We start from the raw sequence: 17,013 nt of genomic DNA, 5'->3' as shown, positions 1-17,013 counted from the left end.
TACGAAGAATTTAAGAAAATTAATATAGTCTACCTGCTCCACTTGAGTTAGTGAATGCACCAGCTTGTAATGAATAGAAATAATGTTTCACGTGATTTTCCCATTACCCGAAGCCATGTTAGCAATCTGTTATCTGTGACCGTAGGGAGGTATACCTCACGATGGCTGTTATGAATTACACGCTCCAGTATCTTTGAAAACAATGCATGTCACCAATATGAGCTACTAACGTTGCGCCTTCGTGTTTGTCCAGTATCACTGGCTAGAATTGTCATTTGCGTTCAGTCCGCAGGCAAAGATATCTAGAATTGGGAGGACAGATTCATCGATCTCAGGTCACTGGATGAATTCAACTGCTTATACACCTTCAGGAAACCAACAGAGATATTGTTGAGCATAGTAGGTCAGTAGAGATTGGATATTTCAAGCAGTATTTTTAATTACTTCTTGTTTAATCCATAACAACACTGGTAACTAAAGTCTAAGTCATTCACTTCTTAATATTTTCACACATTCATAGTCAGCTATATTACGAGTTTCCATCATCTTATCAATTTGAACAAGGAAAACGGCAATATTTATTCCTACTAAGTGAATTGCCTAGCAATTTAAGAATTTTTTCCTTGAGTAGAAAAGAGATTCACACGTATACACACGTTGACACGTATGTATGCCGGCATGCCTATATGCGCATATATGAATTTATGCATATGTATATATGCATTTATTTATGTATACATGTATGTACATGTAAATGTTGAAGTGTATATATGATTGTAAGTTGTATGAGGATATTTATGCATACTTGTATGTAAGCTTGTCTGATTTTGTTTTTTCAGATTCTCACCAATAGAGAATGAACCGATTTGTAGCTTAGAAACAATACTTTTTATCGGAATGTAGACAACATCAAAGAGGGTGGACTAGTGTGTATATAAGCGTATTTGTATATACATGCATTCATGTATGTGTGTCTGCAAACATGTGTGTATGAATATGTGTCCATGCGTACATATATGCATGTATGCATGTAAATATATACTTATATATTCACACACTCAGTATGGTGAAGATGCGAATGTCATTATACTCCCTGTTATTATTATAGGCTGAACTTCTTCAATGTTTTTCTTATTTTAACAGTTCCTTCGTCAGTCTGTAGCTGCAATCGTCTAATTACTCATGTTACGTCTGGTGTTCTTAAACCCAACTTCTCGTAACTAAAGCTGAATCAATTAGTCACGAAACCACGTGTGACACAATTTATTAGTAGGAATCTAAAATCATAGTCCGGATGGATTGATTGCAGATTTCTAAATGGAGGCAAGAATATCAACTTCCGGATACCGCCATAACGTATATATAAAACGATCACATGAATGTGTGTGTAAGTGTGTGAGTGTGTCCGTGTATCTTTGTGTGTGTGAATGAGTGCATGTGTACCTTTTGCACGAAATACATACCATTTTATATCATTTTTACTATTATTATTATTATTATTATTATTATTATTATTATTATTATTATTATTATTATTATTAATATTAATATTTCCTTGTTTAATAGTAATGATACTTTTGCACTCTACAAAACCCTTCAGATTAATGTAAGCTTATTCTACATGAACTTCAATATATATATATAATATATATATATATATATATGAGTGTGTGTGTGTGTGTGTGTGTGTGTGCATGTGTGTATGTTTATATATATATATATATATAATAAAGATAGATAGATAGATAGATTGATAGAAGTGTGTATCTGTATTTATGAAATTTATAGAAAAACAAGACGGATGCAAGTGTATGAACAACAAGCAGGAAAATGATGTATTTTACGTTTCGAGCCTACGTTCTTCAACAGAGAAGAATAAGAGAACATAATATATATAGTTATATATATATAATATATATATATATTTATTGAAATGGATAAATGAATTATCTTGTTACGGATTATTCAATTATAACCGATACCTGGGTAGCAAAAATCACAACAGAAAAATCACGGTTGAGGTTACGACCATGGGGTCTCAAAACCGTGCCTTAGTGCGGAAATTTGAAGTTTTATATATTTAGTGAGGGAAGAAATGGAGCTGAACGAAGATTTTACAAAATTCCTTTTTATTATTTTCTACATATGTTTCAAAGGCTGCAAAGTCCCTAATTCGGATTGAATAAGGAGACCATTTTGCAGCTTTCTCTTCAGGAAAATCCAGGAACTTAAATCTCCAACAAAATGCGATGGTCGATTTTATCGGTGTCTGTACCGTTTGATAGAGGCAAAAGAATCTGTAATCTTTGCAACTCGGAGCTTTTTCACATTTTATTCGCCCGAGGGCAGCTTGTTAACTCGATTCTGCAAAATTCTTTTAGATGTCCACACTGGAGGCGGCACACATTTCTTGCATACCAATGAAGTCTAAGATAATTAACCCTTTGATGTCCTAAGAAAAGGAAAAAAATTTTGTAAAAAATTTTGAATTAAATTTGTAAGGGGAAATTACTCCCCTTTTACCGTATGAACTGCTACTTATTTAGAAATACTATCAGGGATGTATACTCCCATTGTTGACAAGCTATCTCTCTATAAACTGGTCACAGACGAACACACAGACACAGGTTTTTCTTCAGCTGCTTGACCATTAATATCTGCTATATATTTCTCCCTAGCAGCTTCCTAAACATACTGCCACACATACATAGGCGCACACACACATACATGTAGGCAATTTCTCACACCCAAACGTGATAGCCCTCATTCTTAAAACAATTCGAATATTAACACTAGTCATACAGAATATATTCACACTCTTTGGTTTTCTGTAATTCTTCCCCTCCCCTATGTTAACCGGATTTTGACCTCGAATTATCACAACGGACTTTTTCGTCGGCTTTCACCCAGCCCGACGTCAACGCATTTTGAGAGACAGTTTTGTGCCATTCATACCATGGGCTCCTAGAGAGCGTTTGTCCAAAAGCTTGCTGCGCATTTTGTTGGAGATTTAAGTTCCTGGATTTTCCTGAAGAGAAAGCTGCAAAATGGTCTCCTTATTCAATCCGAATTAGGGACTTAGCAGCCTTTGAAACATATGTAGAAAATAATATAAAGGAATTTTGTAAAATCTTCGTTCAGCTCCATTTCTTCCCTTACTATATATATATATATATATATATATATATATATATATATACATGTATATGTACGGATGCATATATATATGCTTACCAGGCACTCTCTCTCTCTCTCTCTCTCTCCTCTCCTCTCTCTCTCTCTCTTACTGTATATATTGATTGAAAACTAAACACCAAAATGCATTGAAAATATACATTTACGCATTCATTTCACATACTTTTAACTTATTTACTTTTCCCTTCAGTTTCACATGCGTTTTTGATAGTACCATAATGAGTGGATCAAATGTTGTGACTATAGTCTGTAAGTTCTCACTGCATGATTTAGGGTCGTAGTGAATATATTTCGAAATATGAACAAAGTGGTGAAGTCTAGCTAGCAAGTTTGTGTTAAGAACTGGACCACCGTGCGGATTAAGCACAAGCCTTCATCAAAAATTTCTTACGCGAATAAAAATAACTCGAATCACGAAACTTTATCAGTAAACAATTTAAAATCAATCTACATGAGGAATATGATTATATTAACGCGGAAATGTAACTTTGGAAAAGTTTACATTTCGTCAGAAATTTTAACTCAGCGGAATTATTTATTCTCAGCTAATCGCTTTCAATAAATGATATGTTTGTAAATGTATGTTTGTAAATTCAGGTCTTTAATAGTCATTTTGACCTCCATGACAGCGAAGTTGTAAAATGATTGCGTAAACATAAATAATTCAGAACTAGTAATCTTCAATTACCTTTTCGTTGCATGCATTACACAGGTAAATGGTAGAATGTCTCGTATATGTAGGTATATACATACATACATACATACATACATATATATATATATATATATATATATATATATATATATATATGTATGTATATATATGTGCGTGTGTACATATATATATATATATATATATGTATGTATGTATATATATGTGCGTGTGTACATATTATATTATATATATATATATATATATATATAATATATATATATATATATATACATATAGGCAGAAGCGTGAGTGTGTGATAAGAGGCTTGGTTGCTTCCCAACCGCATGGTTCCGGAGTTCTGTCCCACTGCGTCGCAACTTTGGTGATTGTCTTTTACTATAGCGTTGGGTCGACCAAAGCTTTCTCAGTGAATTTGATAAACGGAAACTGAGAGAAGTCAGACGTATATATATATATATATATATATGAGAGAAAAATCTATCAGAAAGGAACTCTATCTCTCTTAAAAAAATATATTTTGATAAGCATAACAAATGCGCAACCGGTAAAAAGAACTTTCACCTAATTAAATGCACTCTCCCTTACTTAAATTATATTGTCAGCATTTTCTTCATTTCCTTTTGTGTTATATATATATATATATACATATATAAAACTTGCTCAGAAAAGGATGCGTGGCGTTCCATCATATAATAATAGAAATTATATATATGTATATATGCCAACATGTACGTACATACTTACATGACGTATATGTATATAAATATACACATGTGGACACAGGACGTTACAATATATAAACAACAAAAAATACGAAGTACGAGGACATGGAATAAGGACATTTGTCTTGCAAGCAACGAAAGAAACAAATGGAAAACAAGACAAACAACGCAAGAAACGACCCATCGTTAGTTGTCGGCTGTTTTTCTAATCCGTATTTTGAGCAATTCACGTCAAGATACAGTTGTCCCCGCAAAGCAAACCAAATAAAATTTGCGATCTTGCAGAGGGTCAAGATTGGTGACAAAACCAGGACAGTGAAAACAAACAGGAAGGGCTGTATTTTCAAGTTCAATCCAATTATTCGGTACATTGTGCAAGTGGCTTCTAATATAGCCCAGGGTTAACGAAGGCCCTACGAATGAATTTGGAAAATGGAAACTGCACGTAATCCCGTAGTATATATCTTTGTGTGTGTGTGTGTGTGTTTGTCTTGGTATTTTTATTTGCTCCTGCCTCCACTGCTTCACATCTTGTATTTTCTTCTGATTACATCCACGTAAATTAGTGTTTCGGTAAAAGAAAATGGTAGAACTATTACCAGTTTTTTCTTCTATTCTTAAACCTGTACTACGATCGAATGTCCCATTAAACACGTAAAAGCGGCGCTCCCGCATGGTCACAACCCAATTACTGACAGAAATAAAAGAAAAGATTTGCATGTGCGCTCGTGTGGGATTTTACATATGTATATATATATATATGTGTGTGTGTGTGTGTGTGTATGTATTATATATGCATATGTGCCGTGCAACTCAGAGATCGTATATAGAATCCACATTTTCTTTTGAGTTTGCATATAGGAGCTTCAATCATTGCAATATGCAATGTGAAAATTAACACAGAGGCCTACCATGCATAAAATAATCTACCCAGGTAAAGTAAGCTTACAGAGATGTTGATATTGACTTTTTCAGTTAAAATATCTTTGTCGTGTTCCTTTCCTGCTTAATGCAAAACCTGCTAACAATATTTTCATTCAAAAGATTCATTCATCAATTCACCGTCTCCCACCATCACTCCTAGTATTCTTGGGAGAGTCTTGTGGATAGAGTCCTGAGTCAACTTTTCCATGAAGCTCTATCAGAAGCAACCACCATTACGCTTTCCGCGTGACCAAACTGAGACAATGTGTGTTATATATCTATGTACTTCTTACCAGTTGTCACAGGTTAAAGAAACCGTCTTGTTATTGTATTCTACGACATTCTAATCACAGGTGTGTAGTATCAGGGCTCTACCCACCACCCAGTACGGAGAAGCAGCGGTCATTACCCAACATTCATGAGTATAGGTGAGGATAGACTACGAAACTCAAATTGGCTTATTTACCAACCGCTGCTTTTCTGAGTATCGTATGCTGGAGAAGGCGTATTGCGGTACCAGCAAGTGCAATTTAGCTTCCTGCTTCCCATCCTATATGAATACGGTCCCGAGATACTTAAACTTATCCACCTCTCCTAGTGATGTTCCACTAACAAACAGATCATACTGGGAAGATTTTGAGACGAGAAACAATAACTGTTTCTTCGCAACACTAAATCTCATCCTGCTTAACAGCATTTGTTAGCGAAGCCACTGAGCACATGTTGGAGACAACCTTCTGATAAGCCGAGTAACACCATGTCATCTACAGATATTATCCGATCGATCCTACAGTCATTGCTTGTGATAGCACTTCCACATCGTATATCAATCCAGTTCATAAGAATTATAAAAATGATGTGACAATACGCATGCCTGTCGAAATCCGACACAAACACCAGATTATTCGTAAAGGGACGCCATGACAACGTGAAATTGCCCATTAATTCAAAACTCCTGCAAAACCCTCTACAACACGTCCATCTTCAGGTGATCATAGGTCTTTGCAAGGTCTACTAAACAAGCTTACACTTCTTGGCAATATTTCTATGATGTTTTTGAAGACCCGTCGTAAATTGAGTATTTGCTTAGCGAGGTTTCCTCCAGGGTGGAAGTCACACTTTTCCTCTTTTTCGAACTTGACAAAATATCCCTACATCACTTTTCCAGAGAGCTAGCGTAGATTTTACAAAGGGGAAGAAACAAAACTCCTCTATAAAGAAAGCATTCTCTCTTGTCTCGCTTTTTTAAACTTGAGATTAACAACCCAGATTGCCATTGCTTTGGCGTCTTTCCAGAGGTCCAAACCCACCTAACATTTCCCAGTCAGTCTGAGAATATCTTCTCTATTTGCGGCCATTAACATCCCAGGCCGACTTTAATTCTCCCCGACATCTTTACCCCATTTGAATGCTTTAATCGCCTGTGTGGCTTCAGCCTCTGAAGTTATTTTTCACCCCGAGATCCACACCGTATCTAGCAGATTTTATTGTGGTCAAATTCAGGAGATCAGCAAAATATTCTGTCGACAAAATATCTTATCCAAAGCTTCCGTTTCTCAGCAATAATTTACATTCAAATATTGATTTCGGACATGAGCACAGAACGTAAAATTTGAAGGATGCACATAATAATTTACGATGATTCCATTATTTTACGAGCACTTTTTCTATTGAAATTAGCGCTAAAATTGAGCTCAGGGTAATTTTGGACTCAGTACGTAAAATGCTGTGATTAAATAACTCAGAAAACTTTTTATATAAAGTAACGATTTAAAAAAAATATATAGTCAAGAAGTGAATCTTTACGTAGTCGTCTGATCTGCTAGAAATAGCTTCCAAACCTCTTTAAATTACAGCAAAGAAGTTTGTTTGTACCTCGTAGAAAATACACTCACACACACACACACACACACACACACACACACACCTGGTTATGGTTGTAAAGGCTTTAATAGAGATCTGCTCAATCAATGATGACCAGGGCTAAAATGATCAACAATAACTGAGCACAACTGATCAACAGATATTAGTGCATATCTATTGCAATAGTACTAAACACCATCAAATCACACCCAGCCAGCTTTCAAAAAAAGATACTTTAGAGAATGCGGTCCCTGCATACCAGAAATCAAGTAAGATAGTCATTGATTGGAGATCATGCGATCAGAGATCTACTTTAACAGGGTTGACTTGGAGCTAAACAACGAGAACAGCACAAACTTAAAAAATGGACAACTACCTTTGTAAGCTAATCAGTTACTAATGTATCTCTTCTACACCCAGCGCCTACTTTCCCAAGCAAGTTACAAGCTCATGGCTGTTTGTAGTAGCATTGAGTGGTGACTTCAATAAAATTTTTCACCGGATCGCTCTTCTTAAGCTAGCAATGATATCGTCCAGAATTCTCAATCCATCTGTCTTATAATTCCAGAGAAAAAACAGGATAACCTCCCACCAAACCAGCATTCTAAGGTTAGAGAATACACACACACACACACACCACACACACACACACATATATATATATATATATATATATACACATGTATACAACTGGTCGTATGTTGCCTTATTTCATTCATCATTTTTCTTCAGTCGAAGCAAGTGTCCTTGTCCGTGTTGCATCATGTAATTAAGTTACAAAAAGAAAATCGGAAATATCAATCAGAAAATTTGAGCAAATCAAAAACATTTCAATAAAAATGATCTCAAATATTAATATAATTAAACATAAAATTATAATTAAAACACATATCAACAAAAAAGAAAGAAATTAAAAAGATTCTTGTTTGTACATTAAAATATTAGTTTTATTTTATTTTTCCCTGTAGATATTTTCGGATTTGCTGAGACCTGTGTGGATTGTGCTTCACTTTCTTCCACTTCACACTACATTTTCCCCGCAGGGATATAAAGCTCGCGATTTTTTTCTCTCTTATATCGTTTCCCGTATGAATTTCATCAATTTAAAATGCACTAATTAAGATAACATTTGATCCCACTCCACCTGTGAGATTAATGACGCTCTTTTTTGCTTCTTTTTTTTTTTTTTCTTAAATATAAAACATCGAAATAAAAATACATGATGCACTGGCAAGTAATCCTACACACACACACACACACACACACACACACATACATACATACATACACACAACGAGGTTCATTCTTAACACCAAAGGGACACAAATATTTCTTTGTAAATAAACGAATAAATAAAATGAAAAATACAGCAGTACTAAAATTAGATAAATTGAAATATAAGGACAGAAGTTGCAATGCAGACGATAACGTAGACAATGATTTCTTCTTTCTCCTCTTCCTTCTCGTCCTCCTCCACTTTGTGGCTTTTAAACGAGACTTTATCAAACAAAACAAGAGAAATACGCGCAAAAACAAATGTGTCGTTAATAATCCCATGGTAGAAACAACGAAAAGAAATACTATAATTAGATAAACTTAAAATGGGAGTTCTTTAAATAAACACAATGTCAAACAAATGCTTCAAGACGGCAAGAAGAGTAAATAAATGAAACATAAAAATCATTTATAAAATTCTTTAAAATATAAAAAAAAAATGTACATACAAATATTTCAAGCAAACATCAAATTGTAAAATGAAGAAAAGAAATTAAAAATTGGAAAAATAACTAAAACTTGGCGTCGTCTGCTTTTATCAATTTATCAATTCATTCCTTGGAGCAAATGTATAATTGTTCCTACTCAGTGAAATGGCCTTACGCAATTCAACAACTCACCTTTGCTATAAAATGGAATAAATAAATAAATATTTCATTTCTGTTTTTTTTTGTTTTGTTTTGTTTTTGTTTAGTACTTGAAAGAATAAAATTATAAATTACAGTTCGTAACGACGCCATTATCCCATGTGGCTTGGATAAAAGAGAAAAATTTGAAATAAAGCACACATTTAGCAGTTTTGCAATTTCTTCAATTGCATGAAAACAGTTTTTTGCAATAAAATTTACTGATATCAGAGGATATAAAATAAAATCACTCGTAGATTTTATCTTTTAAAATATGAAAAAAAAAATAATAATAATAATCGCTCGGAGCAGCCTATTAATTTGCAATTTTTTTTGTTTAAATCTACGTCCTATTGATTTTGTTTTCTAAATTGGTAGAAAGCTTCAGATTTTGTCATGGAAAACGTTAAAATGTGTCGTTCATGTTTTTCTGAAGCTCGTATATCAATCTGAATTATGAGGTGTTGGTAAGTCACTTGTACGCATCGATTACATATGGCTTATGGTTTTGTCCGTGGCTTTCTTCTTTTGTCATAGGTCGTAAATTGGCGTAAGCAGACAGGACATCACGTGGTATTTCTTTCGATTCTCTACGCAGTAACTTCAACCTGTCCGGGATTCATTCTTGCCTGTTAAGGGTCAGCTAAACAGTACTATTCAAAGGTAATTTTCCATCGACAATGAACAAATGAGATTTAAAGTAATAGTACTATAAAGGAAACCTTGCAGTGATTAATTAGCACCTTTGCATTGTGGGTTCAAAGCCCGCCATGTTTTCCTATTTAGCGGAAGACTTAAGCCATCATCCGACTTGATCTCAACATTTGGCGCCTTGCTTGTCTTCAGCGAACATTCTTCTGCAAGTATTTGAAAGAGGTTACTGGTTTGAGGGTGGAGGCACATGGCCAAGTGGTTAGAGCAGCGGACTCGTAGTCGAGGGATCACGTGTTCGAATCTCAGACCGTGCGAGTGTGTGTTTTTGAGCGAAACACCTAAGCTCCAGCAGAAGGTAATGGCGAACTTCCGCTAATTCTTTCACCACAACTTTCTCTCACACTTTTCGCCTTCATCTAGCAGCTAACCTGAGACGAACCGGCGTCCTAATGAAACCAGGAAACTGGCCCTCATGAGCCAAGCATGGCTCGACGAGAAGAAACAAACAACACTGGTTGAAGATATCTCTCTTCCTCTTTCGACCGCTAAGTGATGAAACACAAAGTCAAAGACCTCGGCGGAATTTAAAGTCGGACGAAATACCAATGTCGTTAAGCATTTTACCGGGCGGGATAACGATTCGGCCAGCTCACAGCTTTAAAGGAATCTTTTCTACTCTAGACACAAGGCCCGGAATTTTTGTTTCGATGTGTCTTTCGGCGATGTGTCTTTCAAGAGTTTACTCAAATGAAATCACAGTTGCTAAATCGTAATCCTGGGTTCAGAGGGGTAAATCATCAATCTTTATTTCATTAACCACAAGTGTAGCTCACAAGTAAAGTAGCTTTACATTTTGGTACAATGCCAGCTACTTTATGGAGAGAGAGTAGTCGATTACAAATACTTTTTAATTCATTCTTTATCATATCCTTTCCGAGTAGATGAAAAGCAAAGTTAGTGTCACCAGTTTAAACACAAATCTTTAAGAGCTGGAAGAAATGCCGCTAAGAATTTTGTACGGCTTGATATCGATTCTACTTAATAATAATAATAATAATAATAATAATAATATAATAATAATAATAATAATAATAATGTAGAATTCAAATATAATTGTGAGAATTTGGTGAAATTAGTGAAACATCAATCGGCTTAAATCAATTGAATATGAAATAATGGAAGTCAATCCAGTGATGTCAATGTATATATGCTAATGAAGAAAACGCTGAGATCAGTGGAATATACTGAGATCGAGAAATCCATGCTTTCAATGATTAATATCAGTGGTTCATAAGCTGGACGCCTTGGTGCATTCGTGTGCCACGATCTGTTAATAGAAACGCTACGAAATGCCAAAAAACAATACTAGAATATGTAAAAAATACATACTGAATATTTTGAATTTCTACAACCTTGATGACAAAGAGATATTTGAAGTTAGGTACAGAGAAATCTATATTCAATGATATAATTAAAATTTTATAACTATACATTAAATGCATGTTTATTTGTAATTTCAGCACCAGGTACATCGAAATATTCTCATTTGCATTGATATGCATCGCAAAAAAAATGTTCCGATATTACTACATCGTACTGTTATGTAAAAGGAACTGAAATGAATTGTAATTCTTCAGATCAACATCCATAGAAGGTCAATGGCTTTTAATATAATCATGAATTCACCAAGATCAATGGATATACTTGGTGCACCAAAGCGTGTATACCAGTAGTATATATATTCAGATCACCAAGTCAACATCTTCAATCGCATATATTTAGACCACCAGGCACTAAACTCAACACTGTTTGCTCTTATTGCTTAAAGTGTAACTGATCAGTCACCGTTAGTTTCAGTATTGGAAGCACTCCGTCGGTTACGACGACGAGGGTTCCGGTTGATCCGAATCAACGGAACAGCCTGCTCGTGAAATTAACGTGTAAGTGGCTGAGCACTCCACAGACACGTGTACCCTTAACGTAGTTCTCGGGGATATTCAGCGTGACACAGAGAGTGACAAGGCCGGCCCTTTGAAATACAGGTACAACAGATACAGGAAGTAAGAGTGAGAGAAAGTTGTGGTGAAAGAGTACAGCAGGGATCACCACCATCCCTGCCGGAGCCTCGTGGAGCTTTAGGTGTTTTCGCTCAATAAACACTCACAACGCCCGGTCTGGGAATCGAAACCGCGATCCTACGACCGCGAGTCCGCTGCCCTAACCACTGGGCTATTGCGCCTCCACTCAATCGCATATATTTAGACCAGCAGGCACTAAACTCAACACTGTTTGCTCTTATCGCTTAAAGTGTAACTGATCAGTCACTGTTAGTTTCAGTATATAAGTACGGAAGATGCTAAGCCAGCAAATGGTGAGGTGATGGCGGATACCTGAAAAAATATCATGGTGTTGCAGTACCTCTTCTGATTAAGCAGCACAATTGCCTCTCCTCAAAACACACACAGCATATCCTATAGTTTGTTACATTGTTGTATTGTTTTATTTCCCATTCCTGTCCACAGTATGTTTTTTTTTAATTCGCATTGTTTTATATCAGGGACTTTCTAAAAAGTAAAGTATTAAACTGTGTAATTGGCTACACTGAATGAAAATAGAACTGTTCTATGACATTCCCTTTCTATTCTAATGTATATAACGTGTAATTTATCCGTAGGGATTCCAACGAAACGGTGAAAGTATTGTAATATTTAGAAGTAGAATATATTGACAGACGCTTGGAAACTGTTAGATACCTAGAGGTAAGTTATTAAAAAAAAACTTTAAGTCAAAACGTTTATAAGATATAAAAGCTATGTAATATTTGGAAGTAGAATATATAAGCAGATAAACGGCTGGAAATATAGTTACATACTTAGGGGCAAATTATTAAAAAAAGCAGTGGTTAGAAAGCTATATAGGCAGTATCCATTTACTACATAAAACTTAACAGGCTTGATATTCGGGTTCATTCCTTACAACATACACAAATTTTATTAGTCAACTTCTATCGCCCGCGCTCTCTCTCTTTATATGTATATGTATATGTATATATATATATATATATATATATATATATATATATATATATATATATATATATATATATATATTGTTATATATATATATATATTGTTATATATATATATATATTGTTATATATATATATCAAACCCCTATCTACCGGTTAACGCATTTCATGGATTGAATATATTGGGTCAGCCAAAAAGTCCGGTTGGTGTTTGTCTGCGCTAAAATTCAAGCATTCCAATAAGTAGCTAATGTCAGTCTTTTCTTCCCGTAATTCGACGATATCTTGCGACGAGACAGGCTGTATTTTGTGTGCTTGGGACCACCCATGAAATGGAGAGCCAAAAAAAGCATTATTGACACCCCATGCTTTAATATTATTTTATTAAGTCAAGAAAGCAGCGAAAACCTACATGAAAATAAGCTGTGTGTGCAGAAAACTCACTGTTAAGGACTGTGTTTGCCGAAAGTAGTTTTCAAGATTTGGATAGAGAAATTCTTTGGTTGAAGATACACTTCACTCTGATCGGTCAACTGCGATTAACAGCGACAGCAATCTCTGTTAGAAGCAGGGACATCGCAGATATTCCCCAAATATCCAATTCGAATGTTAGAAAACCAACTGCATCACCTTGGTGAAACGCAAATGATCGTGGGATAAGTGGAGCGAACCATCACAAACGCAAAAGCCCGTCTTAACCCGAAGAAAGTTATGCTTTCAGTTTGGTTGGATTGGAAGGGTGTTGCCTTTTTACGAGCTTCTTCCAACGGACAAGACCATCAATTTGGATGTGCACTCTAACGTACTGGTCAAATTAAAGCAGCTCCCCACAAGAAGTGCCCAGAAATTACCAATCGCAAAAGCAATGTCATTCGTTACAAAAATTCCAGACTGGACACGTCTTTGTACACTGTAGAAGTTACTTGGGCTTGGCTGAGAGTTTGTTTTGTACTCTCCATATTCGCCCGACTTTGTGCCTTTGGATTTCCACCTGTTTCGGGTTTTCAAGATCCATTATATGGATAGCCCTTCAACTCAAACGTACATATAAAAGTTTACCTGGGAGATCTTTTTCGCAAATAAGCACAGGGAATTATTTGAGCAGAGATTAATGAATCTGCCAAAAATATGGCAGAAGATACTGAAACGAAATGATATCATCTCATTGATTGAATAAATTATTTTGCGTTTAGAACTTGTGTCGTAATTTTGCTTAAAAATTCGAAAGGACATTTTGGCCAAACCATTAGTTTGTCATACATAATGCATTATGATTTGACAAAGGTTTATGATATCCTCCATTTGTATAAGATTCGTAGAGTTTTCTGTAGATGCCAAGCGACAAAGGAGACAATGATTTTGTTAGATTGGAAGAGAGTGAGAGAGAGAGAGAGAGAGAGAAACGTTTGAATATGGTCGACAGAATAGAAGACAATACAGGGTGTAAAACGATTGAAAATGAGACTGAAGACAGTTGTAAATGTGAAAAAGGCAAGAGACAGAGACAGTATGAAACGGAAATCAAACAAGAAAAAAGTGGAAGGTTGTGAAGGACAGAGAGTAAACAATGCGAAAGAACACTTAAGGGAAATGCAGAACAGAGCTGAAGTGAGATGCAAAAAAAAGGGACAACAACAGACAAAACGTGAAATGAAACGACAAAAAGAGAGCCGAGGGAAAGAGTGAAGATATATGACACGTAAACATCGAGAAGAAGAGAGGGAGACGAGTGAGTCAGAGAAGCGGAGATTCAGAGGTATGGGAAGGCAGACAAAGCGGGAGAGAGAGAGAGAAAGCGGAAGAGGGAAGATAACGAAGGATTCCCTGAAAACCGCAAAAAGGAAAACACGATAAAGGAAGCTAAATGATTAAACACAAAATACATTTCAAATAAATTATAAATTATAAATTTAAAGTTAAATTTTAAATAATAAAATGGTGGAAACGGCGGTTAAAATTTTAGAATATGAAAAGAAAAAAATGAAGGAAAAAAGAAAATGATGAGATAGAAAATAATGAAAAGCCTCGCAAGACCATGACATAATAGGAGAAAATAAATCAAAATGTTTAAAGGAAAGAATAAATTAATGGGGATAGGGAACGTTAGAATTTGAGAGAGAGAGAGAGACAAAGAAAGGGGGGAAAAGATAGTGAGTGAGAAAGAGAGAGGGAGCTAAGAAAAATATTAACTAATTGAATTGATAGAAAGCGAAAGGAAAGTAATACGTGTAAAGTTTATTGGAGTGTTACAGAATGGACTATAATATGTATGTGTAAATAAAGACATTGCTCATATGTGTGTGTGTGTGTGTGTGTGTGTGTGTGTGTGTGTGTGTGTGTATGTGACATGTATATAGACATACAGGGGTTAGACAAAATAAAGGAAACACCGTAAAATTTCAAACAAATTTATTTTAATATGGGGGAGGACTGCCTTTGGCAGTAATTACAGCTTGAATTCTACGAGATATGGACTCGTACAAATTTTGATTTCTTTCCAAAGCAAATTTTGTCCATTCTTCAGCTAAAACAGTCTCCAGTTCTTGCAGTGATGATATCGACTCCTTTCTTGTTTTTCAAAAATGTACCATAAACGCTCATTAATATTGAGATCTGGGGACTGTGGTGGCCAAATAGATGTTCAACTTTACTAGAATGTTCCTCGTGTCATTCAGTAACAACTTTAGCTATGTGAATTGGTGCGTTATCTTCCTAAAATATTGTGTTTTCCTCCGGAAACAGTTTCGCAACCATAGGAGGAATTTGATCAGATAAAATGCTTAGTCTTGGCTATTAATTCTGCCATGAAGGGAAACCATTGGGCCGGTGGATTCCAAGATATAGGCCCCACCCGATCATCACAGATCCTCCTGTTTAACATTTGGAAGAAGAAAGTTTGAGTCAAATGCTTCTTTTGGCTGTCTCCACACGTAAGGTAAAGGATTGACTCGTCCGAGAAAATAACATTCTTCCACTGCTCTAGGGACCAATTCTATACGCAATTCTACTCCACTCTAATCGCTTTGCAACGTTTTTTTGAAAGTAGTGGCTTTTGATTGCAGCCTTCACGTGAAATCCAACTTTATGCAGCTTCCGTTGAACAGTTTTTGTGGAAACTGAACTCTCGGGGTGGCTATTAAGCTCTGCAGTAATTGGGAGCTGTACTTTTGTGATCCTTTCTAACAATTCGCGCAAGAGTCCGACGATTCATATCTGGAAATTGGGTTTCTTCCGGAGTTTCGTTTCAACGAGGTGGTTTTTTCCCTCTTTCTCAAAGGCTGTCATTACTTTTGAGAAAGTACTTCATGATACATCAAACATTTCGGCTGTTTTCCTTACACTAGCGCGTGCCATACGAGCACCAACAATTAGACCTTTTGAAACTCCCATAAATCTGTCATTTTAATGAATTTTACTTACCTTGTTCGGATGATAATTGAAAAGAAACAGAAATTTTAGCGAAACATATTAAGCAATACCAATGATAAATCAAAAAATAAAAATAAACAAGCTTTTCACGGTTTTATAGATATTTCAAAATTATGATTGTATGATGCAAGGTGTTTCCATTATTTTGTCCAACCCCTGTATATAGAGAAAGATAAAGTAAGACACAGACACATATGTTTGGAGATATAAATGAATATTATACCAATCTAGTATGAACTATTCGAAGTAGTAACAACACTTTGTAAGACATAAATGTTCTTGTCATCTGAATGGCTTTGTTTTAAACTGCCCTTAAGGATATGGGGGAGAACCACATATATTATACTCTAATTGATTGGTCATATTAGAAATCATATAATAATCATTTTAAAATGTAGTAAAAAATGCCACCCCTTTCATCGTGTCATTAGGCTCAACTCCTTGGCTGTTAGTCCAACCACGGTCTATGAAGAAATGAAATACGTATTTGGAATGCATCAAGTAACTGCATCCTCTACAGCTGTTGCTGATTTACTACTTCTTCCCCTGCCCTTCTAGTAAGCCATGACGAAAGCCTTTAGTGGCGTTTACTGTTTCCAGTGCAGACGCTGTGTTATACAT

Source organism: Octopus sinensis, linkage group LG17 (assembly GCF_006345805.1).
Source record: "Octopus sinensis linkage group LG17, ASM634580v1, whole genome shotgun sequence".
Taxonomy (NCBI): domain Eukaryota; kingdom Metazoa; phylum Mollusca; class Cephalopoda; order Octopoda; family Octopodidae; genus Octopus; species Octopus sinensis.
Note: the sequence above shows the minus strand (reverse complement) of the source record.